General features: G+C 46.0%; 1 pseudogene across 1 annotated transcript; it reads left to right on the top strand.

Annotated features, from left to right (window-relative positions):
- Positions 1 to 24,514: 24,514 nt before the first annotated feature.
- Positions 24,515 to 25,654, top strand: LOC308417639 (actin, cytoplasmic 2-like; annotated as a pseudogene). The gene has a single exon. The product of its transcript is annotated as an actin, cytoplasmic 2-like (transcript).
- The last annotated feature ends 910 nt before the right edge of the window (positions 25,655 to 26,564 follow it).

The following is a 26,564-nucleotide window of genomic DNA, read 5'->3' as shown; positions in this document are numbered from 1 at the left end:
AGGTCAGTATGTCTAGCAGGGGTTCCTGCCAGTCTGACCCATAGGAACCCAGATCTTGTAGGTGACTGGGGGGGAAGTCTCAAGTTTCACTGTCACAGCATCAAACCTCTTACTGCCACTATGCCACGTGTCATTATGTGATAGCATCCCAGTCCCAGAACACCAGTGTCACCTCAGTTGCAGCCCTGAGTCACACGTCACGCTGTTAATACTCTTCTCACTGCGTCTCGGTGTTACCATATTGCAGCATCACCATGCCACATGGTCCCTGCATCTCAGTCACCACATCCCACTGTAACCATGCCATGTGTCACCATTGCCTCTCATGAGTTTTCCAGGTCCTGCAAATTGCTGCTGAGAAAGGTACTTTAGGAGATGCCATCCACTTCCAATTACAAACTCCAGACCCTCACACAGAGAAGAGTGCCCCTAGACCTGGGATCTGGGCAGGTATTCACACTGGCTATTGGTACCCCCAGGCTGTTCCTATAAAAGGTTTATGTGGCTCGTTGAATAGTTAAGTGCCAAGTACTGCCCAGAAATGTGTGTGGGTCTACTTTTAGCATGGATTTCTGGATGCAAGCCAGCAGCCACACACAGCAGCTCAGGAACCTGCAGGTCTTTCCTGGTCCTTTCTTCAAAATGCTTTTCCCATTAGGACAGGCGAAAGTGTTCAGATTCCACCTTCGCTCTCAGCAGTCATTGACCCAGGGTCAGCGCCAAAGCCACAAAAGATGGCTAAGGCTCACTGCATGGATTCCTTAATATGTGAACATCTGGACCAGCCTCAGAGATAGCAGAACTTGATGATTTTTGAGTCACTGGTTTCCTAGTCTTCCCTTCTAGCTACTTAGTTCAGGTATTATTCGCTTACAAATTTTATAAGACACCGGAGAAGAGACTAACTCTAGTTTCAAAGACCCAGAGTATCAGAGGTGATGAAGAGAGTCCTAACCAGGACCTTTAGCCGAAGGGCCAACTTAGAGAAACTTTCTTTGTGGGCCAGGGAGTTAGTTGGATAAAGTTTAATATTTCTGAACACACTTTGGTTTGATCCCCCAAAATGAGCCCTGCTGTCCTGGCAGGTCCTTGATAGTGACCTTGCACAGTGGTGGCCAGACCAGCAAGACAGACCCAGAAAACATACACAGCATCATAATTACAACTGTTGTTTGAGTCTTAAAGGGACAAGCACCACACTGTATAGTCCCAGCATGCCTAGCATCTAGACTTTGGCAGTGACCTTGACTACTTCTCACTCCTCACTCCTGACCTCAGCCCAGGAGCCATTTGCTCCCCTTAACTAATTCCCAGCACCTGTCAGTCCAGTTCCTAGTGTAGCTGGAATGTGAAATGTTCACCATGTTTGAACACTTGGTACCAGCAGATGGTGCTCACTTGGGAGACTGAGGATCTGGGTCATGGTGGAGTGGGAAAAGGGAAGGTTTCAGTGGTTCCAGTCTGTCCCTCTGTCCAACCCAAGTGCACTTTCTCTGTGTCCCTGTCACAGTCTTTCTATCTCGTATCTCCTTCCTGCTTCAGCCAGATGTAAGCAAACAGCCTGACACTCCTGGCAGGCAGCAACAAGGGTCAGTAAGCAGCCAGAGGCCCCCAGACCATTGTTCATTTAGCTTTGTTTCTTCGGTTCTGTGCATGGTAACATCCTGTCTTTTACCACGTGGGGTGGAGGGGGGGAGGATGCCAAATATAATGAAGCTTTACTTTTTCTCAGCAAGGGAACTTTACCTTCTCTCCAAGAGTTAACCTGGAAACCCCCTACCTCTTAAGAACCCTGCAGGCTGAGACTGGAGAGATGGCTCAGCGGTTAAAAACACTGACTGCTCTTCCAAAGGACCTGAGTTCAATTCCCAGCAACTACATGGTGGCTCACAACCATCTGTAATGGGATCAGATGCCCTCTTCCAATGTGTCTGAAGACAGTGACAGTGTACTCACATACATTTAATTAATTATTGGAACACTACAGGCCAGAATGCAGAATGAGCTCTGGGCTGGCTCTAAGCTTTGGAAAAGCATTAACTGCACCCCACATAGGGGAGCAAAGTGCCTGGTAATAACACAGAAATCTAAGACCCCATAACCTTGGACCTGCAGGAACTCACATGAGTATGTCTTCAGAGAAAGAAGCAAGACCCAGCTCCCTCCATGTTAAGAGTCCAGAGCATGGCCACTCCTGAAACCCCCGAAAGAGAAAGTCTGGGGGGATATTCAGGGAATGAATAAAGAGACTGAGACTGCCTAGCGACTACACAGAGCCAGGTAGCCAGTGTCTCCCTAGGCTTTTCTTTTGAGGCACAAGGATTCTGAGTTGCATCTTTCACTCAAAGCATCCAGCAGACTGCACCCAGGCTCAGGGCATGACCTCCCTGATCACTTAAGAAGCACCTGCCTAACGAAGGTTTATTTAGTGTCCAGGATTTGATATGTACACATCCTCTGGAGTATACACAGTGATAAAAATATCTAAAAGTAAGAGGTAAACCAACCAACAAAAGGCTTCCCCGCTGTAATAATTGTGGGGAAAAAAATGGAATCTGCTGAGTAGGAATTACACAGAAGACCCTTCCCCCAACACACACACACACACACACACACACGCACACGCACACACACATATACACACACACACCATGCATGGTAGGCTAGGCAGTACCTCTCTGCAAATGTGCTACGACAGGACCCACAGAGGAGAAAAGCCCCCTGGCAAGGGGCAGGCAAAGTCCCTCTGACAACAGCCACCATGACCCATGATAAACAGGGCCCTAGCTACTCTTTACAAGAAACATCTCAACTCTATGAAGGAGGCCCTAGAGTGTGATTCAAAGATGGGGAAACAATGGAGTTGGCTCAGCAGTTAGGAATGCTGGCTGCTTTTCCCGAGGACCCAAGTTCAATTCCCAGCACCCACCAGCAGTTCATACCTGGCTGCAGCTCCAGTCTCAGGGCATCTGACACCCTCCACAGATATATATGCAGGCAAAACACCAATGCAAATAAAATAAAGATAGAGTCAGAGGTGAGAAAGCTGAGATACAGAGGCGTATGACAGGTTCACCAACATCCTCCAGTTAAGGGAGCAATGACCTAGTTTCCCAAGAGACTCCTGGGCCCCATATCCCTCCAGGGATAGTCCTGGCCTAGACATGACCCCACAACCTTTCATCTTATTTGTGAGACCAGACTAGGCATCTCAGAGCAGACCCTGAGCTCTGGCGTTCAGGGACAGTCTTGTTGCCCTTGGAAGTATGTCATAACTTGGGAGGAGCTGAGACAGAACAGTCATTGCAGCATGAGATGTTCCCTCTCGTGGGAAGACACAAGCAAGCAAGACTCCCAAACCCTCACTGCTATTGAGCCACAGTGAGGGGGTCTACTTCAGTGTCTTCCTCTCCCTTAGTCTTTGATGAACAGATATGCTACTCCTGGTCACTGAGACATGCAGTGTGCAAGAGTGATGAGGTGAACAAAATGGCAGCCCAGAGTGAGGCTCAGCAGAGACTTCAAGAACCATTCATAAGCTCTCTCAACTCACACACCCGCACACACACACACACACACACACACACACACACACACACCTGAAGTCTGACTCAGGTAACATCAGAGCCCCAAGAAACATCACAGTAGCCCAATGCAGCCAGGCCTAGGATGGATGCCCCAGTTACCTGTGCCATAATTGACAGACAGCCTCAGCAAGAAAAGAAGCCAGGGACCACTCCCAGCTGGCCTGTGTACTCCTGGCTTGCTAGCCATGGCCAGCATGGTGCCAAAACATCTGTCAGTAGCTATGGCTGCTCTAACCTGTACCCCTGTAGCTCATCTGTCTTCTTGAGGGCACTCTATTCACCCAACCCTAGACAGGTGCAAAGCACTCTTCCACCTTGTCCCTGTCCTTGAGTGGTCCTAGAAAGCTACCTACCCAAGGCTCCTTGCAAGTAGCACACTTGTGAGATAAATGCATCCCAACTCTCCTGTCCTCCCTGCTCTGGTCACCCTTGATCAGACTGGATAAGCCAAATTATGAAGGGAGACCTTATACTGCAGTTTCTGCCCAGAGAAAGTCATCCTGAGCAGAATCACAAGGGTTCTGGGGTACTGCTGAGCCCCATAAATTGAAGCAGAGTATGCTGGGCTTGAGATGGCTCCCAGGTAACACAATTTCCAAACCACATCTTTCCCTGCCTTCTCGAATTTTCTCCAGGGTTTCTGGTTTTGCTCCCTCCTTGCCTTTTCATTAAGATGCTCTCTCCTGGGCTCTCTTGTAAGTTCCCATGCCTGAACCTTTATATTGAGGGTCCTTGTCGTCTTCCTTATGGTCCTGCTTGGCCCCTCTTCTGAGTCTGTCTTCCTCTCAGACTATCTCAGCCACCCATGTTACAGGGACTGCCCCCAGATCCCCATCTACATCTCTAGCTCAGCTTATAGCCACATACAGAAAGACTGCAGCCACCAGCTCCATTCTGGCCCACCAAAGGCAATATAGCCCTTTAGGGCTCCTCTGAAGACTCCAGAATCCAGGGTCCTCTAGATCCAATTTCCAACATTCACAGGGTCTTTCTCTACTAGAGTTCCCTCCTCTGCTTCCAAAAGAAAGTCAGAAGTATGAGCAGTGCTTGCCCAAGCTTCAGCTCAGCAGTCAAGGGCTGAGAGCCACAGGAGGGAAAACAACTCCCCCTTTCTCAAGCACAGCTGATACTGGCAAGTTCTCAACCAAGTACTGTGGTCCATGAAAGAAAACCAAATCCTCTCCCACAGAGAGACCAAGCCAGAGGCTCCAGCTAGAGTATGCTCTTGGGGCCCATACCTTTGTCCCAGTCTTCTCCTTAGCTATGCCACTAAATCAGGCAAGGACCAACTGAGCCAGCACTGAGCCCAGTTGGAGGATGTCTACACATCACAGGTCACTGATGGTTCCTGGGGCTGTGATACCTACCGCTGACATACTATAGGCACAGAGCACTGGGGTGTGGGTATGCTCAAAGCCTCTCAAAGACTGACTACAAAGCTCTAGTACTCTTGCCCCTGAGGATGAGGGATGCCTCCAGCTTACATTTTCCAGAGACCCCAGAGGCACAGAGTCTTGCTGGCCCATCCACATAGTTATTTCTGTGGTCACCTCCAAAATATACCACTCTCTCCAACCCTAGTCTAGGAGTTTGTCTCTGAACCAGAGGATTAAACCAAAACAAGGGACCAGGCTGGGGTTCTGGAGGGGACAATTTGCTTCCAGGGCTCCCACAGAGATGAGAGAAGCCAACAGAGAAGACAGGACCTGAGACATCTACATCATGAAGCCCCACCGTGGACCTTTGAAGTGGGTATTATATGGGAACTGAAGCTCAGATGTGCCCCGGTTCCCCATGGAAACAGGCACAGTTGAGGACCAAGCCCAGATTCCACCTCATCCATCATTCTGATGACTTCTGGTGAGGCAGATAGAAGTGGGGGGAACAGTGGACATTTCCAGGCATTTTATGAAGGTGACAGAAACCATCCCATTGGGTCCGTGAGTGTGACAGGAATATATGGTCGTTCAGTAGGGAGGACTCACTTGAGGCTTCCCCATGCTAAGCCACCTAGGGATACAGACACTGGGCCAGCTCCACGTATGAAGCAGCTTCATTTCCTCTTCTCCCTTGTCTCAAAAAGCCTAGAGCTCAGCTTTCTTCTTTAACACCGAGCTAATGAGAAGCATATTTTGTTTCCTCAGGGGAGGCAGCTGTGGGGTGGAAGTCGGAAGTGCAAACCCTGTTGCTGGATGAATCAGCCCACTGCTGTTGATTAATTTTTTTACAGTGATGTTTTTATGGTTTTCTGAGAACACATGGAAGGGTAAAGCTCATCTCTCCTGTGACTGGCAATAACTGTTTGCATTAGAGTTCAAAAGGCCAGAGATGTTGAAACAGCACAGAGCCAGGCTCTGGCTGCCTTCGGGCTAGGCATGGTTCACATTGATTCATCACACTGAGACCAGACAAAAAGACCAATCCTTTCTATGTAAATAGGTAAGTCTTCTCTCTCTCTCTCTCTCTCTCTCTCTCTCTCTCTCTCTCTCTCTCTCTCTCTCTCTCTGTGTGTGTGTGTGTGTGTGTGTGTGTGTGTGTGTGTGTGTGTGTGTGTGTCTGTCTGTCTCTGTCTTTGTCTCTGTCTCTCTCTCTGCCTCCTTCTCTCTCCCTTTCTCCCCCTCTCCCTCTCCTCATTTCTCCCCTCCCTCCCTCCCTTCCTCCACAACTCTTTCCTTCCTTCCTTTTCTCTCTAAACCCAAAACTTTGAACACACCAGGCAAGCACTCTCCCAAGGTGCCTATTTCTGTCAGAATCTACCACCATGCCTGTGAAGGTCTGTCAGGAGACAACGGTGCCATCCCATGGGGACTGGAGTAAGCTTAATAATGGAATTATTTATAAAGATAGGTGAGATAAAGATGTGGGGACATAGGGGTACACAGAACCGCCATAGGGGTAAGAAAGAGAAGGGTTCTTAGAAGCTCGACAGAGAAGGGAATGAAGCAGCAGAAGCTGAGGCTCTTAGAGACCCTGAAGGGATTGATCCTGGGAGTAAACTCCCAACCTCCCTTTTCTCCCACAGGCTCCTAAAGCAGTGATTCTCAATCTCTAGGTCACAACCCCTTGGGCAAACCTCTGGCTCCAAAAATATTTACATTACAATTCATACCAGTAGCAAACTTACAGTTATGAAATAGCAATGAAGTAATTTTATGGTCAGGGGTCACCACAACATGAGGTATTAAAGGGTCGCAGCTTTAGGAAGGGTGAGAAGCACTGCCCTTTAGGGTGTCCCACTGGCCAGCCCCAGCCTCAGAGGCCATGCAGCAGGTGGGACAGATGGAGAGAGCCCAGGACAGATAACTGAAGATAGCCCGGCAGTCAGGAGGAAGATAGCAGCCCGGCAGTCAGTCAGGGGGAAGCCTCCTCTTGTCCTTCACTGTTTCCACTTCCATTCTCTGCCCCTCCAGAAGAGCCTGCCCAGGGTCCCCTCATGGAGCCAACATAAAAGTCATGATCTTCAGGGATCAAGTGTCTCACAAGAGGCCACAGCAGTCTGATGATATACCTTAGGCAAGGGATAGAGACACAAGAACAGAGCAGCAAATGATCTCATCTGTTTTGTTTAGGCTCCCACCTAGAAGCCTGGTTGAAATGGTTTCTTGGCTTAAAGAAACAATAACAGACAGGCTATCTGCAAACAGAACACACAAACTAATGTATGCCTCTGATCTACTGAAACTCCACAACATTAAAGGTCTGCTGAGGATGTGTTTCCAGTATGGTTGTCAATTCTCCTGCTAAGAAAGATCTTCAGCTCAGGATGCCTCCCTGAGTTCAAGACTAATTAACACCTGCTCACCTGCTAGCTCGCTGTCCCTGGTCCTCTCCACTAAAAGCCATTTTTCCCTTTGAGACCAGCACCTCCTCTCTGCTCTCCCTCCTGCACTGGATGGAGTGATCACTCTCCATTCTAGATCAGGAGTCAGGGTTTATCTGACCAATCAGCGTGCCTTCTCCAAGGTCTCCAGAATGAATACCACTCTAATCAATCCAAACCAGCTGGGATCCTTATTCCAGAAGAAAGCAAATAAAAGACTCAACCTTTCCCACTGGACAAAACATAAAAGAATCAACCTGAATTATAATGAAATACCTGAGACAAGCTACTACATAAGGAAAAGAGGTTTGTTTTGACTTGGGACTCTAGAAGACCAAGGTCTAGGGTTCTCATTTAGCAATAGCCTCCTACTTTGAAAATTTTTGTGGGGTGTGGGGGTACTGATCAGTGCCTACTACTTTTCTTAAGGTCCAATGACAAACTGAAATTTGATTCCACTATAGTTCACCCTGGGGAATCAGTGAGTTTATTGTCTTATTTACAGAGCATAAGTGAAAAGTTACTTGACAGGTCTACATCCAGCATGGATGATGGCTTGCCAATGGCTGCCTAGATGGAGCCCCCAAATCCTAGTCTTCCTCAGTCTTTACTCAAACCCATCGGAGACTATGAAGACACATGCTATTAGTGTAGGAATTCATGTTTGTGGCTGGGAAGAGTGACTTAACACTCAAATAAAGGTACAGTGACCTCTCCATCCCCTCCATGAGAAAACATCAACAAACCCGGAGCCCAACCTGAGCCCAGATGGGGCATAGGGCCTCAGAAGGCAAGAGAGAAACAGTGTACAGTGAGGGGGGACATACATAGCTTCATGTATGCACGTATGTGTAAGTGTGTGTGTACATGCTTGCATGTGTGTATTGGTATGTGTACATGCCTATATCGGTATGTATGTGTGTATATTTTCTCTTCTTCTTCTTCCTCTTCTTCTTCTTCTTCTACTACTACTACTACTACTACTTTTTCTTCTTCTACTTATTATTATTATTACTATTATTATTATTATTATTATTATTATTATTATTATTATTGCAAAGACACCTAGATCAATCATAAGACTATATATGGCCCCACCTCCAAACACCATGGTCTGGTTAAGCTTCCACCCCTTTGATACCATTAACATGTGATTTTGGAGATTAAAACCCTGAACCAGTTAAGGAACAAGACAGAAAGAGTGGCAGGCTATATGCAAACCAACAGCCATTCTGCATCAATGAGAGGAAAGGCTGCCTAAATATACACAATAGCAAGAGCTACAAGCAGATGAGCAAGAAGCCATGGCTATAGGATTTGAGCTCCAGCTTACAAATAATACCTGGCACAGTTAACCTACATGCTTTAAGAAATACCCTATTTTGGTGATGCCTCGGACCTTCTGGTACCATACTGTTATTAGGTGACATGCAGAATGCTGAGGGCCAGGCACAGTGAGCCTACTCCTTTCAAAACCAAGCTGCAAGACATGACAACTCTATGTAGATGAGAATCAAAGCATGCATCTGTTTCTGCTGAAAGGGATGGTTGGAAACAACTGGGGACCTTAGTGCCTCGTGGGGGCAGTGCAGTGGACTCTCCATTCTGCCAAAGGTACTGAACCTTTGCTCAGCCTCACTTGGAAAGACAGGATGCATAGTGGTTATTACCAGCCAAGGACCAGGCTTTGCTGTTCTGCTCTTGAGTTTGATCCTATCTCTACCATTACTTACTGGTCCTCTTGAGCAACTTTCTTTACCTCTCTGGACCTCGATCTATGCATCTGAGGATGGTACCCCCTACTCTACACTGTTGAGAATCAAGTTAACACCTATAATGTCTTTAGCAGATGGAGTGGCTCAGAGTATACCCTTACCATTGTAGTTAACGTCAGATACACATCCTCCTTGAGTGAGTTCCCACTGAAGCTCCGCCCTCTAGGTACTTGACCTTGTGGAAGTGATCAACAATATGCCTCATCCACCTTAACCCCTCTCTTTGCAGGTTCTAATGAAGCTGTTCTTGAACTTGGTCTGTCAGATGCCTTGGCTCTACAACACCTGATAGCCAAAATACATGAGGCTAAGTGATCTGCAGCCCTTGCTCAACCCCATATGGCAACATATTTTCATTCTCTGTGGCAGAAAACCCTTCACACAAGATCAGTGGGAAGGTGTGCTGGTCGACATTGACTGTCAATTTGATAAGATGTGAGCCAACAGAGAGATATACCTCTGTGTGGGGATATGGGGGATGTAGAATGAGGGGTTTTTCAGAGATGATTTAACTAAGGGAGTTAGAGTGGGCTGTACCTTCCAACAGACTCCCAGATATAATGGGGTTCAAGGAGGCACCAGTTCAAGCTGCTTACCTTCCCTTAATACTGAGCCAATATGTCTGTTGCTGCTGTTGTCACAGCCAACAACAACCACATCCTCCACATACATCAGCCTCAGCTTCTCCAACCTTAATCTGAAGTCTAGCAGTCCCCTGGAAATCTTCTAGACCTCTATTGACAGGTTGGGACAGTTGAGAAGTTCAACATCATGGACCAAGTTGCTTCTGGGTTCTCAGCCTCCACAGTGTATGGGCAGCCATTGTTGGTCTACCCAGCCCCTGTCATGTAAGTCAGGCTATTCAATCCCCTTTTACATGGGTGCTGGGCATCAAGCTCAGCCCTTCATGCTTATGTTATAAGGATTTTACTGACTGTGCCATCTCCCCAGCTTCCAAATATAACAAATACTTTTAAATTAAATACTTAATAAATACCATTCACAGCTACAGATCAACACTTAAAAACAAATTTCAATATATACATTCTGGAGAAAAGGTATAAAGGGTCAAAACAGGTACAAAGGACATTGAAAAGTTTCCTGGTAGGTGAATAGCCAGGGAAGGAGGTAAAACTCTTGGAAAAGCAGCAGAAAAACAATCAAACAGTCAGGAATTCAGTATAGTTACCAGACACATGCTCAACATGCAAAAAACAAAAGTTCACAGGAAATGCATCCAGTATGATAATACTTAAAACACAGAGAATCTAGAAACAGTCCTGTAGAGGATACATGAGATTGCTACAGGGAGTATTCAAAGGTCTAATACAGGAGCAAAAGAAGATCTAGGGTGGGGCTGGGACTCAGCACTGAGGGCTAACTTGGCATACTTGAGCTCTGTGTCTGTCTTAGGGCTTTTATTGCTATAAAGAGACTACCATGATCAGGGCCACTCTTATAAGGAAAATATTTAATTGGGGATGACTTACAGGCTCAGAGGTTTTTAGTCCATTATCACCATGGGAGGACATGGTAGCATGTAGACAGACATGGCGCTAGAGAAGAAGTTCTACATCATGATCCCATAGGCAGCAGAAGGAGACTGTATGTCACATCACACTGGGTGTAGCTTTAGCATCTAAAACCTCAAAGCCTTCCCCCACAGTGACACACTTCCTCTAACAAGTTCACACACCTATTCCAACAAGGCCACACCTCCTAATAGTGCCACTCTCTGTGAGCCTGGCATTCAAACACATGAGTCTATTGGGCTATACCTATTCAAACTACCACATTTCACTTCCTGGCCATCATAGACTTGGAGATATTACACAATGCAAATGCATTTAATCCAACTTCAAAAGTCCCCAATAGTCTATCATAGTGTCAAGGATGTTTTAAAGTCCAAAATTCAAAGTCACTTCTGAGATTCATTCAGTCTCTTAACTGTAATCCCCTATGAAATCAAAGCAAAAACCAGATCATGTACTTCCAACATTTAATGGCACATGATATACATCACTATTCCAAAATGTAGAGAAGGGAGCACAGTGAGGAAATACTTAACAGAGCAAAGCTAAAACCCAGCTGAACAAAGTCTAAACTCTGCATCTCCATGTCTGATGTCGGTGAGCTCTTCAGATCACCAAATCCTTTCAATTTTGTTGACTGCAGCACACTTCTTTCTCTTGAACTGGTTCCACACCCTGTAAGCAGCTTTCCTTGGCAGGTATCCCATGAATCTGGCATTTCTAACCTCTTGGGTTCCCCAAGGCAATCCAGGCTTCACCTTTATAGCTTTATAAAATGGCTTCTCTGGGCTTCCATACAGGGACATCCCTGCCACATGCCTGGCCTCAGGGACTTTCCTTAGGGAGATTGCATGCCTCTCCTATTCTTAACTCTAAAGCAAGAATTGTATGGCTGAAGCTACCAAATACTGTTACTTGCTGGGGCTGGAACATGGCCCCTTTGTCCAAGTATATCTTCATCAGCTTTCTGTTCTTTGATGGTTTTCTTTATTACCTAAACTTGGTTGTTCTGGAGTTTGCTCTGTATACCAGGCTGGCCTTAAACTCAGAGATCTACATGTTTTTGTCTCCTGAGTACCGGGATTAAAGGCATGTACTACTACCCTGTACCTAAACTGTTCTTTAATTCCTTTTCACAAGATGGAAGATTAGCTGGGTGGGATCTTGCCCTGAGGGCTCCACTCTCTTTATTCCATTTAATATATTTAACCTGATCATCTACTTGACCACAGGATTTAGCTCCATTTCACTTCCTGATGCTCCTTTTCTCCTTCAACCATACAATTTGTATCTTTCCTTGCTCAGCTTGCAGTTTTTCATCAAAATACTCTTCATACAAGTAAACACTAGTAACCACACAATAGCCTATATTAGGCTGTTTTCCTTTGCCAATGCAATTAATACAAAACTTTTTATTTTAGCCTCAAGCAAACATTATGGACAAGGACAAAAAGTAGTCATATTCTTAGCCAAAATATCATATGAACACTCTATATACTAAAATTCTTATACTAAAATTCTTATTCATATACTAAAATTCTTCTCTGAAAATTTCTTGAGCCAGGCCCCCACAATTCAGCATCACTGCCTTTCATCCTGCTAGGATGACCCACTAAGCCCTGCTTAAGATATTTTACTTCTTTTCTAATCCAAAACCCCCAAATCCACATTCTTCTGAAAAAAAGCATCATCAGGCCCATGCCAGCAGTACCCCACTCCTGGTACCAAGTTCAGTCTTAGGGTTTTAGTACTGTAAAGAGACACCATGACCACTGCAACTCTTACAAGAAAAACATTTAATTAAGGCTGCCTTATAGTTTCAGAAGTTTAGCTTGAAACTAAACAGTGACACACTCTCTATGAGCCAAACATTAAAACATGGAAGTCTGTGGGGGCCATACCTATTCAAAGTACCATGGTGTCTCAAGTCTTCTTAAGAACTATTTTATTTTAATGTTTATGGGTGTCTTGCCTACATGTATATTTGTACATTATTTGCATGCCTAGTACCTGCAGAAGCCAGAAGAGGACTTTAGAATCCCCTGAAACTAGAAGTATAGACAGTTGTGAACTGGGAATCAGCTCAGACAATGTGGGTGCTGGGAATCAAACCCAGGTCCCCTGGGAAAACAGTCAATGCTGTTAACATCTGAGCCATTTCTCCAGCCTCTCCAGCCCCATCCTTAGAACTTTTTTTAAGTAAAGCAGATCCTATTCATAGACAGCAAGCACACTATCTTGGGCAATTTTTGTGAATCTAATCTATAAATTAAAGGCCAATTAAGTACAGTGAAAAGTAAAGCAACATTTTTTAGGGACTTTACAAAGAGATTTAAAAATCACTATGAAAAAATAAAGAGTCAGAGCTGGGGAGTGACTCAGTAGCTAAAGTGCCAACTACATAGGTATGAGGGGTGAATCCAAGCACCCACATAAAAGGTGGGCCCAGCAGTGAACATATGTAACCTCATCACTGGGGGACAGGCAGACCCTAGGGGCTAAATACACAGGCTCCAGGTTCAGTGAGAGACTATCCCAAATAAGGTAGAGATGGCACATGGCTTTAGTCCTAGCACTCAAGAGGCATGGAAGACCCCCAATGTTGAACTCTCCTACACACACACACACACACACACACACACACACACACACACACACACCACACACCACACACTTTCACACACAAAAAATTCATGGATAGCTAAAATAAAATTTTAGCAAGTATCTAAGGGGCAGTCTGGAGAGATGGCTCATGGTTAGGAGCACTGACTGCTCCTTCAGAGATCCTTAGCTCAATTCCCAGCAACCACATGGTGGCTCACAACCATCTGTAATGAGATATGATATCCTTACTGGTGTGTCTGAAGACAGCGACAATGTACTCATATACATAAAATAATGTGTTTTAAAGCTTCTAAGGGGTGACAGTAACACCAAAAAAAAAACATGAAAAAAATCAAAAAGCAATTAAAATTCAGAGTCAGCTTCCATGATAGAAATGGCACTGAGCTAAGAACACCAGAGATGAATGACTTAGTGATTCTAGAATTTAAGTCTTTATCACACAGAGATCATGGTGCAGATGGTGGTAACAGGCCAAGATCCCAGCCACAGCATGACTATCTAAATACTGGACTATTTACTCTTGCTTTTGAGTCAGAGCTCCGGATAAACCATGCTCTCCTCAAGCTTGATATATTGCTAAAGAAAGTCTTGAACATCTGATCTTCCTACCCCTACCTCCTGGATGCTGGGATTACAGGCATGTGCCATGTTTGGTTTTATGAATTGGGGATTAAGCCAGGGTTTATGTGTGGTAGTCTAGCACTTTACCTATGATCCACCTCCCCAGGCCTCATCTATACATCTAACCATCACTCTCTGGGTATTGCATTGTATGTCCCATGATTTCAACATATAGTCATGGCTTTTCCAACGCTTAATGCATATTAGCACTTACAAAATTCAAATGTTTTCTGTTTGGGAGAGTGGCTGGCAGATGCAAGTTCTAAATAGCAGCAGACTCTTGAAACCCTTACAGTGAATAGCAGCAGACTCTTGAAGCCCTTACACTGAATTTAAGCATCTAGATAGTCAGGCTGTCTCAAAACCAAGATAAGTAACTGAAATACTTGGCCTCTAAAAACATACAGGCCACTGTATATCACAGCACGGACTTGTAACCCAAGCACTCAGGCTGGGGGTGGGGCGGGAGCATGGCACGTTTCAGACCAGCCTGAGACACACAGGGAGTTTCAGATCCACCTCAGCCACATAGTGAGACCTTGTTTCAACACGCAAACAAAATGTTCACTTTAAAAATAAAGACAGATGTTGGGAAGATGGCTCAGTTGGTGAGGTGCTAGTTATGTAGGCACACAGATCTAAGCAGTCCCCAGAACCCACATCAAAAAGGCATAGCGAAAGCCCAATACTGGAAATGTAAAAACGGGTATCTTGCTGGGGCTCACTGACCAACAAGCCTTGCCTCCTTGGCAAGTTCCAGGCCAGTGAGAGACCAAATAAATAAAGACTCTCTTTTTTAAAATATGCAGTTTCTGAAAAACAGCTGAGGTTGTCGTCTAGCCAGCACACACAGGCACCTGCACACACAACATGCACCTGCACACATGTGAACCTGCACACATACACCCATACAACAGACACCTGCACATATGCACCCACACAACATACACATGCACACATGCATTCATAAATGTACACTCATACACATGCATGCACATCCACGTGTACCTGCACACATGTGTACCTGTACATATACACCCATACACACGTGCATCCACACACATACATGAGACAAAAATAAGTTAAAGCATACAATATACTACCCAGGATGAGCATTGTCTTCCACCACCCCCAGTAAAACAGCCCAGGAGGAGGCAAACTAAGAAGACAAGAGGCACATCTCTGTCCTAGTCATTACCTTCTATAGAAACAGGGACGGTTGGGATTCTAGAAAGAATTAAATAGATACAATATCTGTAGCATTAGGAGAAACTACAAGTCTAAACAAGACAGGAATAAAAAACATGAAAACATTATATATTATATGTAAATACAATATATTTTGTATGTATGTATATTGAGTTACTATATAGCTCATATAAGAATATATTAGATGCAACACATATTCTAAATAGCTCAAGGGCTATATATGAAAGTTAAATTATAAAACTAATAAAAACAAAGAAAGAGACATTAGGTCCTCAGAATTGCTTCTAAAAGACACCTAAAGAACATACCATAAGAAAGAAAATAACAAATCTCAATTTAATCAAAGTTAAAGGTTTCTATTAGAAAAAGAATTCCCCAGACAAGAAAGCATAAGCAAGTCACAGGAGAGTGTCTTTTCAACATCTGAAACTGGTAAAGAACCATTATCCAAATTATATAAGTAACCCTTACAGGTCAGCAAGGAGAAGACAGTCAACCCCCGGAAGGTAGTCGCGAGTAGATACATCATAGCTGAGGGACCCTGTGGTCCACTGAGCAAATGAACAGACTCCCTTTCTGGAAACCAGAAACAAGGAAGTACCTGCTTCACAGCCTGATTGACAGGAGCCAGGTGTTATGGTTTGCAGACATTTCGGTAGGGAACAGACTAGCGTAAGCTTTTTCAGTGTCACCAGGCATACTCCATTGAATATGTGCACACATTGAATGTGTGCTTGGTGTCACAGCTGCATATGTACTCATGGGAGGATCTCACATACTCCTCCTGTGTATAAGTTAATAGGGAGCCATGAGAAGGGTACTCAACCATCCCTGCTTAAGACAAAGAGCAGCAGGAAATGCAGGCCATGGCTCAGGAATTTAGGATGGTTAGTAGTTTCTTCTTCTTCTTCTTCTTCTTCTTCTTCTTCTTCTTCTTCTTCTTCTTCTTCTTCTTCTTCTTCTTCTTCTTCTTCTTCTTCTTCTTCTTCTTCTTCTTCTCCTCCTCCTTCTTCTTTTTCTTCTTCAGTATACTCACATACTGGAAATTATAGCAGATTTACTTACATCTTAAAAATATATCAGGGCTGAAGATGTATCTTGGTTGAGAGAGTGCTTACCTCACACATAGGAAGCCCTGGGTTTGATTCCCAGCACCACATAAGTTAGCCATGGTAGTGCATGCCTGTAATTCCAGCAGGAGGTAAAGGGGGTGCTTTGGGGTATGGCGAAACCAGAACTATAAAGTCATCCTCAGCCACACATCAAATTCAAAGCCAGCCTGGGGCACAGAAGACTGTCTTTAAACAATTGTAAAACAATATTGTTCAAGGGGAATAAATGAATACAGGCTGGTACTAGTTGTGTAGATTTTAAGCACATACAAAATAGAGCTAGACATTTTTCAAGGAGCCTCTTGTTTGAAAATAAATGTATGATATATTGAAAGATGATTGGAAGAGCAAAGATTAATGTGCAAGGCTGGGTGTCGTGCTATTTGGGAGAGGGGAACTAGAGGGAAAGCAGGAAGGGGGAATAATGCAAAAAGAATGAAGTATCACCCAGGACAGCTGTTCAAAAGTGAGCAGGTCCTCACCTGAGCTGTGACTCTGCTGAAGACCTGAATGTGCCTCACAGATAGTGGGTCGGCACTGTCCACACCCATATGTATGAGAACCAACTGGAGGCCATTTCCCACCGTGGAAAACTGGGTTCTGTGAATAGAGGACATCTCAGTTCGATATGAAGCACAGGTGAGAAGAGCAGGCCCTTGCCCAGTGTAACCTCCAGTCCTCCTGTCCAGCGAGGCACCCACAGGCTCCACCACCGCACCCCTGCCCACCTGCATTCCTGCACTGCCCTCTGAAGCCCGTACCCTCCGCCCAGCTCCCCATACTCATTCTTACCCTCTACCTTGAGCAGAGAGGTCCTTCACCCAGACCAGGTGGCAGGAGCCCAGATGAGATCACACAGGGAGGGGAAATGACAGTGAGGTCTAAACCACGTGTTCTCAGCCATAGCTCACCCTACCCTGCCCAAGCTGCCTCTCAATAACGCTCTCAAAAGAGCCTGGCACACACTGGAGGTGGGCTTCAGAGGCCTCAGCGTCAAGAATCTGGAAAGGTGTCCTGTGTGTGACCCAGGTGACAACTTCCATTTCAGTTGCTCTGTGCTGAGTGCTACCAAGCATTACTTCATGTTAGTTAGATGTCCATCATGATCACCACTGGCCGACGGAAAGGAATGATGGATGACCTTCTAGGTCAGGGGCTCCACAGGGAATTTAATAGGGAGGGGTGGACAGCTACCCGCCCTCCCTGCTGAAGCCATATGCCAGGAAACTAAGTGCTTCAGGGCCTTGGAGAGGGGACACAAACAGGGTGGTTCTTGTTTGCTTTCTCCACAGTGACAGCCTGCACAATGAAGGCCCTGGGGCAATGACAGTGTGTTTGCAAGCTGAGGAAAAGCTTATGAAGTCTACGGAGGGAAAAAGAGGGAGAAGAAAAAGCAAGGGAGAGAGATAGAGAGAGAGGAAGAAGGGAGAGAAGGAAGAAAAGAAGGGCCATCAGCCATGCAGTAAGATAACCCTGGTCTTGCGCATGCCTATCAAGCAGAGGAGGAGGGAAGTCCCTTCTCGGGGCACCGAGTTCCTTATGCCAGTCTGGGCCACAGCATAAGCTTCATGAAAATATGGAGCTAAGCATATCTACCAGTCTCTGGGGAAAAAAAGCTTGTCCTCTTTAAATAGCAGTCTTGTTTGTTTGTTATTGTTGTTGATTTGTTTTGTTTTGTTTTAGCCATTTATTCCCACTTGGGCTTAATTCCCACAAGACTGCAAGCGGAACCCTCGCTGTTTCTCGAAGGGTCATCCTGTGATTACGGAGCAAGACTCTATGAGAGCCTCCTCTACTCTAAAACCCTTCCTCCTTCCCTTAGCCCTGGCCTCCACAAGCTGTCCTCAGGCTGGCCCACTGTTCCCAGCCTCTGTGAAGGGTTGGATCCTCACCGGCTCTTTGCCAGGTGAGTACCACCTTCTCCTCAGGCTGGAGTCTAACTCCAAGATGAGGGCTGAGTGTCAGCTCCCCCCTCCCCCCACCAGGTATTCAGAACACACTCCTTTCCAGCCCAGCTATCCTCCAGGCTGGGAGCATCAGAAGTCCAACTCAACCCCAGCTTCCCAGGCCCTGATTTTATCAAAGTTCCTCCTTCATGGGAATTGAGAGCAAGATCTAAGGCTGCTACAAAGAAGGTGGTCACAGAAGGCGGTCACAGAAAAAGCAGAACCTGACAGGAGAATCTAAAGATGTTACCAACAGACACAGGGGAATGATCAAGTCTTAGCCCACTCTAGGGAAAGGCAGACAGACAGACAGACTCCAAGCAGCTAGCCCAGGCCAGGGTACATCTTCATACAGAACAGAGTTCTCATGAGGAGCTTGCTAAATGCTTACCCTGGGTCACAGGAAGTCTGTAAGTTGAACCATATTAGACTCCAGCCTGTTTTGGGACAGACTTAATGGCCTGGGTCATAGTCGCCACCAACATAAAGTGTTCTTGTTCCCCAGTGACTTTAACAAGGTATTTATGGGCAGGAGACAAGTCCTGGGCTTATGGGGCTGGCTGCTAAGACAATGGGGGCAAAGAGCTGGGTCAGCACAAGGGCCCAGTGATAAAGGCTGTTAAGACAGGCAGGACTAAGGAGCCATTCACCCAGAGCACACTGTGCAGGGACACCCCCGCCCCTGCCCTGCTAACCACAGCCAGACAGGCTCACCCTTGAGGGACCCTTCACCTTCATGGGGGTGGGGACATCTCCACCAGATACCTATTCTCGGGATACTCACCATGCACACCAACACCAACTGCCTCTTTGATGTCTGTTGTTCGATGCAGGGTCTTCCTGTGCTGTCTCAGCCTGACCTGCAGCTCCCAAGTAGCTGGGACTGCACACGACACGTGCCGGAATCCACCACCAAGTTTTAAAACAGAGACCTAAAGCCCTTGGGACAGAGTCTCTGCACCTCTTTTCTAGCCTCACCAAAAACCACGGGAACATCTTCAGCTCCCAGACAATCCTACCCTCCTGTTAGCCTACATCCTTCACCACATACAAAGTCATTTGCATTTCATTCTTGTTCATCAGCATGGCCTGAGGACAGTATCGCTGACATAGGGCTTCTTGTGACTCAGTCCAGCCAAAGCAGAGTCACTGGTGTGTCAATTTATCTCTCTCAGGGGGCTGTGAAATTCCCATGTTTTTTCTTGTGTATAGAGATATTGAGGACTAGCACAAATAAGACCCTATGGTAAGAGACACACACTTCAATAGCTGCAACTGGGCCTTCCCAGTATGGGGTGAGAGGAACAGTTTACAGCTTAATGCCTTATCACCAATTCCATACCACAGCCAAAGAAGTAGGCTCAGGACAGCACTAAGGCCATGAGTGAAAAGCTCAGGATTGCAGCTGTGCAAAGGGAACTGTCAGACTCCTCCCACCACACACACACACACACACACACACACACACACACACACACACACACACACACACACAATCTCCCAGGCAGCTTCACCCAACCTCTCAACTCACGGCACCTGGAACCATCGAAAATGTTGTCTTCAAGGTGGCAGAGAGTCAGGCCTACGATTGGGTAGGATTTGGCTAAACAAAGGGAGCAAAGAAAACCAGGAACACGTGTAGAGGACAGAACACGGCAGGAAGGACCAGAGTGCCAAGGTTATGATCACATCTTTGTGAAAGAGTTAAAATTTTAGGTTGGCCCCACTGACCCTGCCTTGAGGACAAGTATGTCTCAAGGCTAAGAACAAAATAACATGTTCAAAGTAATGGCCCAACCCCAGACTATCTGGACTCGATAAGGTCTGGCTTCGCAGTCCTGAGAAAAACAAGTACAAGGTCAGTGTGCCCCAAAATAGAGTGGCCTAGAGTTAAATCGTGTCCAAAATAGACAGTGTGCCAATTTGAATGAACCAATGAAATTGCTACGTGCCTGTTGCTAACTGCCTATAAATACTTCTCCCCATTTGAGTTCAGGGTCGACTCCTCTATCTCCTGCATGAGATACATGTCATCCCCAGAGCTCTGGCCTAAATAAAACTCTTGCCTGATTGCAGAAAGATAGGCTCTTCATGAGTTCTTAGGTTCGAGTTCTCCCTGTACTTGAGTGAGGGGTTTCCCCAATTCGGGGGTCTTTCATTTGGAGTCAATAGAAATAGAAACAACACCCAAACCCCTTACAAATCCCTCTAATACAGTTATGTCCAGAAATCTGAGCTCCGGGCTAGTTAGGAATCTGTCAACGGTGTTATCTGAAGCTGCAGATAGAATAAGACTAAAGAATAGGGTCCTTTATCCATCAATGATGCTGTGGGGAAGCCTGTGGACAGATGAGCTTGCTTGAGATGACAGAGACAATTGTGGATTTCAAATGAAAACATGTAACTCCCTTCTCAGCTCACACAACCACCTTGAACACATGGAGAAAATGACTGCCCCTGTGGGAATCCCTGTGATGCTGGTTCCCAAGACCACTTTTCCTCTTCCTCATTGCAGGAGCAGAATTGGAGAGGCCATGCCAAGAGACCACTTTACTGGCTGGAGGAACTGAATCACAGTCCAATGAGCCTCCTCCTGATGCTCAGAGCTGTGACTATGTCCTCTTGAGTGACATACTCTTCACCTTTACAGATGTGATGAAGGTGAGGGACAAATTAGGAGAGGAGACAGCTTAGGTACCATAGGAGGTGGCAGGTCAGAGAAGGAGCCCAGAGGACAGAGACAGAGGAAAGTGTAAGATGTCTTGAAGAGAAAAGGGGGACCATGGACCAAGGGATGTGTAGCCTCTGGGGTGGAAAGGGTAGGGAGCAGGTTCTCCCTAGAGCCTTCAAGAGAAGAGAACCCTCAGAGGGAGGGGACAGTCTGATGACACCTTGATGCTTACCTATTATGCTGATTTTAGAACTTCAACCTCCAGGGCTGTAAGACTGTAACATGTGTTGTGTAGCTCACCGTACCTGTGGTAGCTTGTTACTGTAGTCACAGAAAGCAGCCATTCCAGTGTCTGGCTTAGTTGGGAGCCATCCCGGCAATATTTCTCAACTCTTCATGTCTTATAGATCACTTCCATCATGAAAGCAAGGTGATGCTGAATTTTGCTCTTTGCATGTATCAAACAAGTTTCAAAAAACTTCATTTTACTTCCTAGGGAGACTCTAAGGAACAAGCAGATGACCTGGAAATAACAACTACTTAAGCATCGTCTAGCTCTTCCCAGAGAAGAACTTAAGGGCGTGCTCTAACAAAGGCAGCTGGCAGCGTGGCCACCAGTCTGCCCTGGCATGCTGCAGGCTGTCAGAGCCATCCTGGGCACCACTGAAGGAGCCTTATAGCCAAGCAGAGTGACCAAAGGCTTCAGGCTCTGACAGGGTTGGGTGCTCAAGGTTTTGAATCAGGGAGCTTCCCAAAAGCTATAAACACAGAAAATTAACTTTGTGCATAAGGACGTGGTCATGTTTTATTAATAAGCCCTGTGTGGAGGTCCAGGAGAGGAGAGAAGACAGAACTGAGATGACCCTGGTCAAGCTGTCTCTATCCTGGAGATAGGACTGTACTAATAAAACTGTACAATACTGATTGGAGAAGGCTATTGGTGGTAAACTGTGGCATCTTCAGCTCTGGTTGGAACAGACAGACTGACAAGCCAAGCCTCTACAGACGTAACACCCAGAGCCTATCACACTCCTACAGGGAAACTCCTCAGTCCTGGGGAATACAAGAAGCTGAAAGGCACAGTTCCATTCTCTACTATGAGTCAAGTGAGTTATAGCCCATCTTTGCACTGCTGTTCCCCAAGCCACGGCCAAACTCAGCTAACCCGGGGGACACAACTGGAAGGTCTGTGCTCTGTGGCCCAGATGTACACTCGGCTCTAGCTCTGTGTCTAGCGCTGCTGTCTCTTCTCATCTCCTCCCATTACTGGAGGTGTTAGGGTAGGCCCTGGCAGCCTTAACAAGCTGGGCTCACCTTCCTATCCTCGGTGGACCGATTGAAGAGACAAGATAGAGTGAAGAGGAGCAAAGAGGGCAGTCCAATAGCCACCAAGTCCTTCTTTGGGGCATTGACTCGAGGTGTAGGCTTAATTAAGTAAAGGGTAATAGGTGTGCAAAACTAAGCAGTCTTGGACAAGAGGGGGCCTTGCTTATCAGTCACCCATCTTTTTAACAGGTCTTGTCTCAGGTTTCTTTGTGAAAACAGCACAGGACACTGGTCATCTGCCGTGGTGTGCAGATGGGTGTGTCACAGCAGTTTGTCTGTCTTCACTTTGGCAGGAGCCTTTTCTATGGAGCCTTCACGGGGGCCTGAGCACCTTTGGGAGCCTGAGCTGGAGCCAAAGCCTGGGCCTTAGCTGGGGCTTTGACCTCTGCCTTGGTTTTAACCTTGGGCTTTGGTTGGCAGAGACTACAACCCTTGCCTGTGTAGCCTCAAATCCTCTTCCCAAGCTTGGGGTAAATGATGAAAGCCAGATGGATGATTTTTTTGGCTGGGGCTCTTTGGCATCTTGGGCTTGATGGCCTCAGGCTTCACAAAGGCCTTGATGGCCTCTGTGTGTGCACTCACTGCCTTTGCATTGTTGGCCTGTATCTACTTCAGGCCTTTCTTGTTGTGCTTCTTCGCAAAGCACATGTTCCTCAGGAACTCAGGGTCAACCCCCTTAAGAGATTCGTATCTTTGTGACCGGGGTTTTTTGATGCCATTCCTGTGCCATTCTGGGGACTGGTTGTGTGTGGTGTGTTTCTTGAACTTGACTATGTCTGCACGGTAACCAGTGTCTCCCACAGCGCCTGGGACTGGAAGAGAAAGAGTATCAGTTACCCTTCTTTATCTGGGCTCCAGTCTCTCCTAAAAAGTGGCCTGACAATTATAAGAACTGTGTGCAATCCCTTACTAGGTAAAGGACAAAGTTCCCTCTGGCTGCCTCCAAGCTTCTGTCCTCTCTCCCTGCATGAAATTCCTGGGAAACTTCCAATTCCTTGGGGTTCATCTTTTATCAACCCAACAGCTGAAGGGAGGGCACAGGTGTCTCTCCTTAGGACATATTCCTGCCAGGGCACCCCCAGATGGGGCTCAGCTCAGGCCAGAGCACTTGCCAGCTCACCGACTTCGCTCCTTTTCTCAACACCTGCCGGCCTTGGGCTTTGCTTTGATCTCTTCTCCCACCAGGATCCTCCTTCTGCTTAATTTGGATCCCCTAAAGGCAGCCCAGAGACAAGACCTTGGGTGCAGGGGGCTTATCTGGAAAATAGCCTCAAGAAGCACAAAGCAAGAGCTGGGGAAAGCAGAAAGGAAACGTGGGTTGAATAAGAATTCACAAAATGATATATCAGCTCCTGCCCTCATCAGCGTCACCTGGGAGTATCAGTTAGACACAGGGCCTCTGCGGGAGAGAAAGACGAAGAGCATTTCCTGCAATTAACTTTTAAGTTAATGCCCTGTGATTAAAGGTAGTCCCTCAGGCTAAAGAGATGGCTCAGTGGTTAAGAGTACCGCCTGTCTTCCAGAGGCCCTGAGTTCAAGTCCTAGCAACCACATGGTGGTTCACAACCATCTGTAATGGGATCCGATGCCCTTTTCTGGTGTGTCTGAAGACAGCTACAGTGTACTTATATAGAATAAATAATCTTTACACAAAAAAAGGGTTGTACGACACAACTAGACTTCAGAGATTAGACTGGTCTCAAATTCCTGTCTCAAGTAGCCCTCCTGACTCTCCTTCCCTAGCTCCTGGGAGTATAGACCACTATACCTGGAGTCCATCAAAGAAGCAGTGACAGTCTCCCACATAAAGGCACAGACACAGAGAGAGAAGATGCAAAGAGAGGTCAGAGGTCAGTCAGATTGGTACAGCTGTAAATCAAGGGACATAACACTTCCCGTCAACCACCAGAAGCTGAGGGTGAGTGTTGCCTTCCCCACACATTGATCAGAACTGTGAGAAAATAAGTCTTTATTGCTCTGAGCCCCACAGTGGGCAGAGCTTTTTTATAACAGCCCTGGCAAATGTATAATATATTTTTATTTATTTTTCATATGTTATATATTATAGTATGTACATTATGTAGTATATATGTTATTATATTATATATTATTGTATTATGTCTGTTATATGTCATATTATATATTTATTATAATAACTATATTATATTGTTATTACTTATACGTATATAAAATAATATACATAATTTACATATTTCTCACACTCTGCCACCAGCTTACACTGCGCTTCTTTTCTCGGTCGCCCTAGCCTTCGCCAATCCCAGTGGAAGAAGAAATTGCCACACTCATCATTGACAATGGCTCTAGCATGTGCAAAGCTGGCTTTTCTGGCAATTCCCCCAAGGCCATGTTTCCTTCCATCGTCGGGGTCCCCTGACACCAGGGCGTCATGGTAGGCATGGGCCAGAAAGACTCATACGTGGGTGACAAGGCCCAGAGCAAGAGGGGTATCCTGACCCTGAAGTATCCTATCGAGCACGGCATTGTCACCAACTGGGATGACATGGAGAAGATCTGGCACCACACCTTCTACAATGAGCTGCGTGTGACCCTGAGGAGCACCCCGTGCTTCTGACAGAGGCCCCCCTGAACCCCAAAGCTAACAGACAGAAGATGACGCAGATAATGTTTGAAGCCTTCAATACCCCAGCCATGTTTGTGGCCATTCAGGCGGTGCTGTCCTTGTACGCATCTGGGCGCACCACTGGCATTGTCATGGACTCAGATGACTGGGTCACTCATTCAGTGCCCATCTATGAGGGCTATGCCCTTCTCCACGCCATCTTGTGTCTGAACCCGGCTGGCCAGGACCTGACAGACTACCTCTGAAGATCCTGACTGAATAGAGCTACAGCTTTACCACCACTGCTGAGAAGGAAACTGTTCGTGACATAAAGGAGAAGCTGTGCTATGTTGCCCTGGATTTTGAACAAGAAATGGCTACTGCTGCATCATCTTCCTCCTGGGAGAAGAGTTACGAGCTGCCTGACCGGCAGGTGATCACCATTAGCAAAGAGCAGTTCCAGTGTCCAGAGGCACTCGTCCAGCCTTCCTTCCTGGGCATGGGTCCTGTGGCATCCATGAGACCACCTTCAACTCCATCATGAAGTGTGATGTGGACATCTGCAAAGACCTGTATGCCAATACAGTGCTGTCTGGTGGTACCACCCTGTATCCAGGCATTGCTGACAGGATGCAGAAGGAGATCACAGTCCTAGCACCCAGCACAATGAAGATTAAGATCATTGTCCCTTGAGTTCGAGTACTCCATCTGGATTGGAGCTTCATCCTGGCCTCACTGTCCACCCTCCAGCAGATGTGGGGGAGCATGACGAGTAGGGCCCCTCTATTGCTCACTTCAAATGCTTCTAGATGGACTGAGAAAGTGCCAGGCATCTGCTGCATGAGCTGATTCAAAAGTATTGATTTGCCTGGCAAGTGTATACACCTCATGCTAGCCTCATGAAACAGGAACAAGCCTTTGAAAAGAAATGTGTCCTTAAATCTTGTGTCTGATATCAGCACTGGATCATAGAACTTGTTGCTGATTTTTGACCTTGTGTTCAAGTTAACTGTTCCCTTGGTATATGTTTAATACCCTGTGCATATCTTTAGTCCTTAGTTCATGTGGCTCGGTCACTTGGTGGTTGGGGAGAGCACACTGTGGAAGAGAAATCCCCAGCCTAGAGAATCTCTGTGAGCACAGTAGTGATCTGTGCAGGGTATTAACCGACAGCAGACTTCCAGGGTTTCCAGAGGCTGGCAAAAGTTCTTGAACCAGTTACCACTTCCTTCTTGCCAGTCTAACAAGGTGGGAAAGTCCAAGCCTTAGGACCCAGTTTCGGTTCTGGTTTTTTCCCTCCTGACCATCATGGGTTGGTACTTGCATTGAGTTGGGGACATTTGCATCGACACCTGTAAATGTATTCATCCTTTTAATTTATATAAGTTTTTTTTATACTCAATTCTTTAAGAAATGACAAATTTGGGTTTTCTACTTTTCAGTGAAAACATTAGGCCCCAGCAACAAGTCATTGTGTAAAGAAAATAAAAGTGCTACAGTAACCAAAAAAAAGGATTTACATATTTATTACATATTCTATTTGTATTATGTTTTATAATCTAATATAATTATATATACACTATATATATATTTAAAATAATAAATGCATAGTCTTCATTGAGTGTATGTATATACACATATCTATTTCTCTAACTTGAATTTAAATGACAAATGTCATCTCTTTTTTTGAAGATTTGTTTATTTATCTTATGTACGTGAGTACACACTGTCAGTCTTCTCAGACACATCAGAAGTGGGC

This window comes from Micromys minutus, assembly GCF_963924665.1.
Source record: "Micromys minutus genome assembly, chromosome: 2".
Classification (NCBI taxonomy): Eukaryota; Metazoa; Chordata; class Mammalia; order Rodentia; family Muridae; genus Micromys; species Micromys minutus.
This window is presented reverse-complemented; position numbering and strand designations above follow the sequence as displayed.